Source organism: Oryzias melastigma, linkage group LG6 (genome assembly GCF_002922805.2).
Source record: "Oryzias melastigma strain HK-1 linkage group LG6, ASM292280v2, whole genome shotgun sequence".
NCBI lineage: Eukaryota > Metazoa > Chordata > Actinopteri > Beloniformes > Adrianichthyidae > Oryzias > Oryzias melastigma.
The window spans coordinates 13020312-13030481 of record NC_050517.1 but is presented as its reverse complement, the minus strand read 5'-3'; the positions used below and the strand labels follow the sequence as shown (position 1 = coordinate 13030481).

The 10170-nt window shown below is 36.6% G+C and overlaps 2 non-coding genes across 2 annotated transcripts; both read left to right on the top strand.

The window, feature by feature from the left end:
- Nucleotides 1-7239: 7239 nt before the first annotated feature.
- Nucleotides 7240-7380, top strand: LOC112152960. Its single transcript, XR_002920428.1, has one exon. It is a non-coding gene; the product is annotated as a U4 spliceosomal RNA (small nuclear RNA).
- A 746-nt stretch (nt 7381-8126) lies between these two features.
- Nucleotides 8127-8267, top strand: LOC112152961. Its single transcript, XR_002920429.1, has one exon. It is a non-coding gene; the product is annotated as a U4 spliceosomal RNA (small nuclear RNA).
- Nucleotides 8268-10170: the final 1903 nt, after the last annotated feature.

Below are 10170 nucleotides of genomic sequence, written 5' to 3'. Positions count from 1 at the left end.
GATTAAGCCTTGTGTCAAGATCATTTTGAAGTCAGACGTTTAACAGATTTCTTGTCAAATTCATGCAGAGAGAAGCAAAAAAGTCATATTGAAATGCAGTGCAGACCATATGTCTTTTAAGTGTTGTTAAGGCTTGATTGGCTCTGCGGCTGCAGATGAGGTTATGTCTTATCTGCAACGCTGCAATCGGCCACATGGAGTTTTGGTGACTAACTGTGTCATGCCTTGTTGTGTGCCTGGGTGTCACTTCTCTGAGTGATTTATGGGCATGCAAATGAGGCTGTCTGTTGAATGAAGGAGATGTGCCGCCTTTGCTCAGCGGGCCCCCCGGAGCAAAGATTGGAGCGTGTGGGTGTGAGTCAATCCTGAAGTGCTGACACAGGCACAGAACTGGCAGGGATTCACACAGCAAGATGGGGAGATGGCCTTCACAGGTCCACACGCTGACTGATGACATCAAGAGGAAAGTAGGCCAAGCCGGACAAGTGTCAGGCAAACAGACACCCAAAGACGGAGCGAGGGAGACAAACATCCACTAATCACACACGGAGCGGGGGAGAGTGGACAGCCGGGCTGTTTTGGGGTCCGAGTTCAATATGTCCAAATCTGTTTGTCTAAAGAGTAATGAGGCTGCTGAGTCCTGGCGCATGCTAGCCCAGGGGATAGTGGTGGTAAAGAGAGGCCGAGTCTCTCTAAAGGCACCAGAGTGGAATAGAAATTCACTTTGTTCTACTCCATATCCACAGTAGTGACATTATGATCAATGCACCTATACCTTCCTGCAGCTTCTCTTTATGTTGCTTGAATAGCGATGATCTGTTATCGTGCCGGTGTCAAGCAGTCCCATTTGTCATCCAACATCCCTCAACTGCTCCAGACATGACTATCAACAAATTATGAAAAATTGTTTATAATGGAGCTCTTCTGTTGTCCATGATAATTTAGTGATCTTTTAACAGTCAAGGTTCATGGTTCAAGATCTCTCTGAGAAGAGGATAGACTGCCCCCTTTTGGCCGCAGCTCTGTCATGATGAGCAGTACTGAAGTTCCCTCGTTTACCAGAACAGGATCCGTATTAAAACACTTTTCGCTCTATCATGCAGAGACAGACAAGCAGGAGGACGTTTTTAGTAACCATTTGGCCCAAACAGATGTATTTGACTGTACTGTCATTACCAAAATTCACACAAGAGGAAACCAATTTGCAGGGTTGATCACGTTTTGCAATGAAAACTCACACATACACAACTCTGCACACACAATACCTAATTACTCGATTAACAAATGCTATATTTAATCATAATTTACCACTGCTGTTTTCATTCTTTCCCCACATTTGCACAGCAAGTAGAAAATGATTTTTTTAAAGACGACAATAAGCAAACGGTGATAACTGAGAATTTGCACATTACATATATGAAAAGATGTATGGAGTGATGATTTTTTTCTTCTGCAACCAATGTAAGGAATACAAGTTGGATTTTATAAATATGCAATATGAAATGGCCACATTAACATGAATTCATTACTTATTTTTTTGCAAAAGCAAGGCTGAAATATAAAGCCAAGTCACAAAGTTTAGTCAGTGCTCGATCCAATAGACTGTGGAAGCAAATTCAGAAGCAATAACCTGGAGTCATTGTTTTTGTGTTATTTTGTATTTGCTGATATTGCTGTGGAGGAATTTTGCTCCACTTTTTAATAAAACTCTCGGAGTCCGTTGAGGTTTGTGTTTGAACTGTGTTCTTGTACATTTGTTGGCATCAGTTTAAGCCAAACTTTTGCTAAATCGAAAGTTACATCACATTTGTCACTAGAATACTTGAATCTGAACCTTTTTTTTTAATGTAATGTGACTAAAAAGTAAAGTTCAAATCACCTATTCTTAAATTCTTAAATGGCGCTGTTCTTAACTTTTTAAATTTGGCTTTTAATACACAGTGAAGAGGTTTTCTTTCTTTCTTTTATCTCTCTACATTTTAGTGTGTTCTCTTTTATGTAATATTTTTTTATCAATGTTACTTTATGAGCATTTCATTGTACAACGTTAATCTATTTTATCTGATTATTTAAATGCTTTTACTCTGTCATTGTACAGCACTTCGGGTCTGTATGGACAACTTAAGTGCTTTATATATAACGTTTATTATTATTATTTTAAAAATTGGTCTATGTTTTCTGTCGTGTTCGTCTTTATACCACTAGGGGCAGTAGAAGAGCTTTTACTGCTCATTTCAAAATGGCTGCCTCCATGAAATCTAAAAAAACACTTTTTGCTTTAAAAATTTTAGCTGATTTTTTAAACTTAATGATGAGTTTAACTAGTAGTAATTTCTTTATCACTACTGCCTTCACTGATAGAATGCAAAATTTGTTGATAATTATTCTTTTATAATCCATGATAAAAATGTATGGCTCAAATTTGAGACAGTGGGTAAATAAAGTGTTTTTCCTAAACACTCATGTCAGTAATTTTACATCTTAAACTAACATTTTTGTGAGCAAAAACTCACCTAAAACATCACCCAAAGTATGATTCATTATAAACTAATATTGCAAAAATCTTTTTGTGGATATCATCAAAGGGTTTATAAAAACATCTTGATTCCAAAAAATGTGAGTTTTCTGTCAATTCTTTGAGTATTTTTCTCATGATGAAGGATATTTAGAAAGAAAATTAAAATTAAAACAATATTTCTGAAAATGTCTTTATTCAAATTGTTGGAATCAGGAGCAGATGAGAAAATGCAATTTAAAAAGCCTGTAGTTGTTATGTAAAAACTACAATCCACAGGCAACAAGCTGTCTGCTCGGCTCCATTATCCACTTGTAGACCTATAGATCCAAGTTCATCTTTGTTTTCCTCGTCTGAGCTGAAATTCCGCTTAATTTTGTATGGCCAGCTCTAATGTTGCTCGGCATTATGTAGCATCGCTAATGTTAGCTTGGGGTTGTGAGGGGCTTTAAGCTAGCAACAGGGAGTATAAACAAAAGGATGATGGGAAATGAGGCGACCAGCAGTCCAACCCACAATTCAGAAGTGAATTAATAATGAACTACTGCTGCTCTGCAGAAATTATGTCCTTTTAACGAAATATATTTCAACAACACATCATACTCACAATTAAAATCCCACTGGAAACACTTTTACAATTGATCAAAAGATGATTGGAGTGAGACCTTAAGTTTCTTGTTCACTAAAAAGAAAAGTTCCTCCTTATGGAGACTCGCTTACAACACCTCTCCATCTGACCTCAGGGTGAAGATTCATCTCCGTCTTAAGCTTTTTTTTAAACTTACAAAAATTGTTCTCTCTGTAGAATGATAGACTACAATTGGTTTTGAAACAGTCTCATAAACTCTCTCAGATCAACAGAAGACATGTTTGTCTCAGTACGACATCTGTTTGTCTTTGTCATTGTTACACACGTCTGAATGGTTCAGATCAGCAATATGCCCAAACTTCTAATTTTATCTATGAGAATCTGCCTATTACATGATCATAACTGTCAGCATAGTAAATATAATTTGTTATTTAATCTTATTCTGTCCTTGCCGTGTAACTGTTTAATCAGTCTCCTGCAGCTATAGCCAAAGTCACATATACAGTGGTTGCTAATCATAATATGAGGGGACAACAGATGGAGCGGTTCACAGACACAGGAACATGCCATGCTGATGAATGGTAAAGGTGTGAAGACAGACTCAAGTCGAGGTGGGTGTGGGGCCAGGTTATTTCAAACAGAGGTGACACTCTGGTATAAAAGGGCCCTCCTGCCTGAGAAGAGTGAAGCTCTAGGTCTCAACGTGTGATATCACTGTGAAAGTTATCACAGAGAGAAGGAACCAAATCCGCGGCGAGCAGGCCTCCCATCTCTTGGCAAAGGCCTGCGCGACAAGGAGACATCAGGTTTGGCATAAAACGGACAGACAGGCTTATGGTGTCATTCTGAGTCAGTCTGGGAATAACCAAAAGCTGGGAATAGCAGGGCGGCAGCAGTCAGTGGGTTGGTGTGAACAGTCTGTGAGCATGTGTGTGTCTGGGAGGAAGAAAGAAATCTGAATTACAGGAATCGTGCGGAATGAATGCAGCAATTATATAGACATTTATTCAAAACCTAAAATCCACAAGGTTTGTTTTTGACACTAAAGTTAGAGCACAAACTTAAAAAATAAAAGTGTCTGTTCCTATCTACTCACACTATCTCAGCTGTCACTTTACCCAAGAAAAATCTCACCGATTTCCTCTATGCACATAGCACAATCTAATCAGCGTTTGCCCAGCTCATCTTTTATTATCCAGGTGGCCCCACTCTGAGACAGACAGAGGAGCACACAGCATCAGCTAATGTCTTTAACTACCCGTGATGTGGTGTAAAACTGATTACACAATGCTACATGTCCATTTGTACTTCTGTGCAGAACAGACATTAATTCCAGGATTTGATAAGAAACGTAAAGAGATTAAAGAGATGCACCAAATCCACAATCTCATTGTCAAACCCCCAAAACAACATATCTTCTGCTGCAAGCTTGTAAAAGTTGATTAGGTAATATTATGAGTTACACGCTCGTTTTCTTTAAGAGTCTTGTGCTTGTTGGTTCAGTAGGAGAACTGCTCTCAGCATGTTGAAGACTTTGGGCTCTCCACTGAGCATCTTTTGGATGGCATGGTACCCACCATCCTGTGATGCATGGCAGAAGCAGCTGAGCCATCTGTTACACTCTATTTCCATCACTCTGCCTGCCATCAGGAAGAGCCAAAGCCCAAAGATACATTAAAATACTCTAGCAAAGTCCTGCTTTTCTTTTTTTTATTTTATAAATTTAAACATTACAATGAGAAAGCACAAATGACAATATAGAAGGGGTGATTACAAAACCCCTGTGGAGCTAGACTATGCTGCTGATGGGAAAGAATATAGAAACATGTATTAAAAAAAGTAATTGTGCCTCAGAGAATTAGATGAGATTATTACTGTCACAGTTATTAAACAAGCACAACCCCAAGCCTTAATATGCTTTAAGCTATAGGTTAAAAGGATCATGTTGGGATTTTAACATTGTTCGTTAAATGTGCTCCCCCCAAAAAAGAGAAATTTGTGTTTTCCAGCTAAGGATGAAACAGGCTGGCAGGATTCGTTTTAGATTACTTGGCACAAACACAGTGTAATCCCCTTATCTGAGTACTTACCTGTCCCTGACAGTGATCCAAGCCTGTGAGTTTCATTGGCCTGACATTCTGGCAGGAGCAAATCGCTGTCTAATGTGTCAGCCCATGCAGCTTTAACACCTGGCACACCACAGATTATGTGCTGAGCACCCAAAAGCACCTACATTATCCCACTGAAGCCTCACAAAAAGTGAAAATGCTTGTGATTTCTCCACACTGGAATTACCGTTTGAGTCATACTTGCGGTGTGCAAATCTTACCCTATTACTAAGGGTTTATGACCTGATTGCAACATGTGTTTGACACATAGCTGATTTCAGCATCCTCTCACCTAAAAAGCATTTCCTAAGTGATGATACAATAATATATAATTATGTGTCATTTAATTAAGACAAGGTTTGGCTAATCGGCTCTTAACTTGTAAGAACCAGACCGATTAAAAAAAAAAAATTGTGGAGTATACCTCAAACCAAGTGGACTAAAATATACAATTCAATTTTTTTCTGTTACACTGATGTCACTATGGTTTATAGATTAAGACAAAGTCTGATTATCACATAATTTATATATATATATATATATATATATATATATATATATATATATATATATATATATATATATATATATATATATATATATATATATATATATATGTATATATATTAAGTAAAGGACACAGATTACATTTTTAATATTTAGCTTTTATGATTATAATCATTATCTTATGTCTGTCTTAAATCTTGCTTTAGGAACCCTTTTAAAATGCAGGCATGTATTAAAATGTATGCAAACCATTGAAACAGCGAGACATATCGAGTTTGAAAAAAAATTGTGATATTGAACATATAATGTTGATATTATGTTTGTTTAATACATCTTGAATTGATATGATGTTTAATATTATATATCTAAAATAAATGAATGAATAATGCAAAATTATTATTTTAATAAAAAAAAGTAATGAAAAACTTTATTGAAAAACACATGAAATGCAAAAATGTTGGCACGTGCCAGTCTACCAATTTCCGGCGCTGACATTTTCTTTTTAACGTCCTCTCTGCTGGTGGGTAGACCAGCACCACATTGTCTTTTCAGAAATGTATTTTAAAGTTACAAAAGTTTCACAATTTATATACAAATATCCACTCGGTTTCTGTGGGTTTTAACGTTTTTTTTCCCTAAACATTCCTAATTTTCCAGCAATTTTTCATCCGTCACCAGAAAGCATCGGACAGGTGAGAAAGTTTTACTTTGCTTTTTTAAACTAAATTTTATTTTTTGTCGTATATCTTATAGTCTTTGTGTTTTAGGCAGTTATTTTGTGTTTTTATTGCAAAAATAATACTATTTATTTAAAAAAGAAAATAAGGTCGCCCCACGCTTTTATTGTTCAACATGCTAGTTAGCTTAATGAAAAATACATTTAGGTGTTAGTTTAGACGTTTTTACATGCTCTAATGACTTAGAAAGTAATTCGTTTTCTAATATACGTAACTCAAAACGAAGATACTCACATTTGAGCAATTTTATTAAGTTTAATATGTGATTTGTACACGTGTTACCCCATGCCACTTTACAATATCATTCAGAGGCCTTCGACTCCATTTATGTCTGCGTGTTTACTGACATCTAGTGGTGATTTTGCGATAAAACCTAGAATTGGCGATTAGATTTAAGCCAAACGAGCCACCGTACAGAGTCAGCTCTTACAATGTATCTGTTTTCCTTTTAAATGAGTTTAAAAACATCGGGCGACTTTTTGACATTAGAATAAGGTTTCATTGTTTTTTATGACATCGTTGTTCTTGAAAAAGACAATATTGCCGCAAACGAAACAACGACGAAAAAGAGTCAAGGAAATCCCATAATGCACCGCGCGGTAGCGGAAAGGTTTAAAACGTGTATTTTAAAGAAAGGCAATACAAACGCAATTTGATTCTAAGGTGTTGTAAAAATACACGTTGGCACAGAAAAATATATGTATGTGGAGATAACTTAGCAAAAACCGTAATGGAGTTATACGTGTGGCCAAATGCCTTCCCTGCGCACACAACTGTGAGGCTATCTTTGCGCAGTGGCAGTATCGTAGCCTATGAGGTTTATCCGAGGCGCGATTATTGCTAATTGAAAACTTTACCCAATACCCCGCCTTGACGACTTGAAATATAGTCGGCAATGGCAATTTTTGACGGTCTCTAAGGAGACTGATAACTTGTTGAAATTAAAATACCTTCCACATGACACCATGCCGATTTGCTCTACTCGTGGAATAGTATGCTAACTATACTTTGCTAAACCTAAAAGCTAGCCAGCCGGGTGAAGCTTTGCTAATGCTATTACTACCCCGCTTCGTCTGCAATAGACCAACGTTGAGTTTGAATAGTTTTATAGTAATTCCTCTCAATGAATGGTCGGATAATATTACAAGTAGGTTGTAGTTATAATTCTTTTTTCACAATATATTTTACTGTTTTTATGTTCAGATTTCAGAAAGAAACGATTGAAACTTTAGACTTTGTCCAGCTCGTTCAAACATGCACAGGAAGTGTCGTCATTTCCGCTTTCAAATAGGAAGTACTTTTTTCCTTTCAAAATGTTCAATAATGTTTTTAGTTTAGTGTTTCTTGACAGTTGTTGGAAGGTGAAAGGTAATTGTGTTGCATAAAAGTATCCCTGTCTTTTGTTCTGTTCAAAACAAATTTGCCTTTACCTTGTTATGGATGTTTTAAACGGTCATTTGCATGTGTTGGCTAACAATGGAGTATCAGATTATAGTGTAATTTCTGCTGTTTTTAACTGCTTTGAGGGTTCTATTAAACCTGATCAATGTAATATTTAAATCCGGCTGTCGTAGAAATGACGATCTTTGTTGAAGTCCCGCAGTTGCTGACACCATAACAGAGAAGTGTAGATGCCGGAGTGACTCCACGGCAAGGAGCTGTCAATCATTATCTTTGCGCAGTGGCAGTATCGTAGCCTATGAGGTTTATCCGAGGCGCGATTATTGCTAATTGAAAACTTTACCCAATACCCCGCCTTGACGACTTGAAATATAGTCGGCAATGGCAATTTTTGACGGTCTCTAAGGAGACTGATAACTTGTTGAAAAAAAATCTACGCCAGTAATAAAGTTATTTAAAATTACACAATTGTTGTTAATGCAATATCGCCTTATTCATAGAAATACAGTTGTAATTGGTTTTCTATCTGTAAGTTCATTTAAATCTTATTAACTTAAAGACACAAAAATCACTGTATAGTGTATCCTAAAAAGCTATGATGATGTGTAGTATTATGTTAAAATTGAAATTGAGGAGAATGCAAAATTAATAAAGGCTATCACTTATATATATATATAACATTATACTTTAATAAATTGGACGTGATTTATTTGGAATTTTCTATATTCAAAGGAATCAGGAATGAATACATCAGAAGGACAGCACATTTTAGAGGTTTTGGAGATAAAGTCAGAGAGGCCAGACTGAGATGGTTTGGGCATGTTCAGAGGAGAGACAGTGAATATATTGGTAGAAGGATGCTGAGTCTAGAGCTGACAGGAAAGAGGTCTAGACTAGAGGAAGACCAAAGAGGAGGTTTATGGATGCAGTGAATGAAGACATGAAGGTGGCTGGTGTTAGAGTGGAGGATGCTGAAGACAGGCTTAGATGGAGGAAACTGATTCGCTGTGGCGACCCCTGAAGGGAAAAGCCAAAAGGAAAAGAGGAAGAAGAGAATGTTTTTTTTCCTCTCATTTTAATAGGATTATTTTTGGCAGTGCAGTACATACTGTATCTGTTATTGTGTGATTTGGTGGTGTTTTAAACCAACACTAAGCTACTTATATGGCATAGAAACTTCTTTGAAACAATAAAAAATTAAGAATAATCTCTCTTGTAGTTTTTATGCCTGTACAGTAGGGGGCATGACTTTAGGGCACATACATCAAATACATTTCAATGTAATACTTTCTACATATTAACATCTTGGGAAAGACAGTCAGCAGGGACAATATTTGAAAGTCTCTTAGGGAAACAAATTTGGTTGTCAAATCATTTTAAAACTGAAATAGTTTATATCAATATTGTTGATCTTGGACTGCATTTTTGTTTAATGAGGCTCTTCCATATTAGTTTTCTGCTAACATCTAATTTGTATTCTGATTTGCTTTTGTTTCAAAAGATTCTTGACTTTTTTGGGTTTATTTTTAATCTCATTTAAAAATGTGAATGTTCTCCGTGTAGTGGCACTTCTATTTTTTTAAATACTTACTAAAACATACTAACATATCAAATGCTTATGCTTGTGCTTATGATTAAAAAGGAAATAAAATGATCAAAGCTTTGAATTGAAGCTGTTTATAAGGTAGGATTTTTAGTTTTTTTTTTGTCCAGCAGATGGCAACAGTGTACATCAAAATTAGTTTTAACCACTATGAAACAGGAATAATTGTTTTTAAGTTTGGCACAGTGATGAAATTGGTATTTAAAAAAAATGTTATTTTTATCAGAATTATAATTAAGTAAGCATAGTAATCAATGGTCTGTTTTATAAGTTTAAGAAACACAAACAGAACAAATTAACAAACAGATCATTTTGAATTTTTTCTATGATATATTTTGCCTTGCATGAACATTTTGTCAGATGTTAGAGACAAAATAAGAAATGAGGCTGCTAATGGAATGTATGCCAGTTTGGGTGACAGTGGCTCAGGTGGTAGAGCGGGTCGGCCAATGATCGAAGGATAGGCGGTTCGATTCCGGCTCCCGCCAGCCAAGTGTCGTTGTGTCCTTGGGCAAGACACTTAACCCTACTTGCCTCCAGTGAGCCTCCACTGGTGTGTAAATGCGTATGAATGTTCCGGTGATGGTCAGAGGGGCCGTTGGCGCGTACTGGCAGCCACGCCTCTGTCAGCCTGCCCCAGGGCAGCTGTGGCTACAATAGTAGCTTACCATCACCAAGTATGAATGAGGTGTGAATGAATAATGGATACA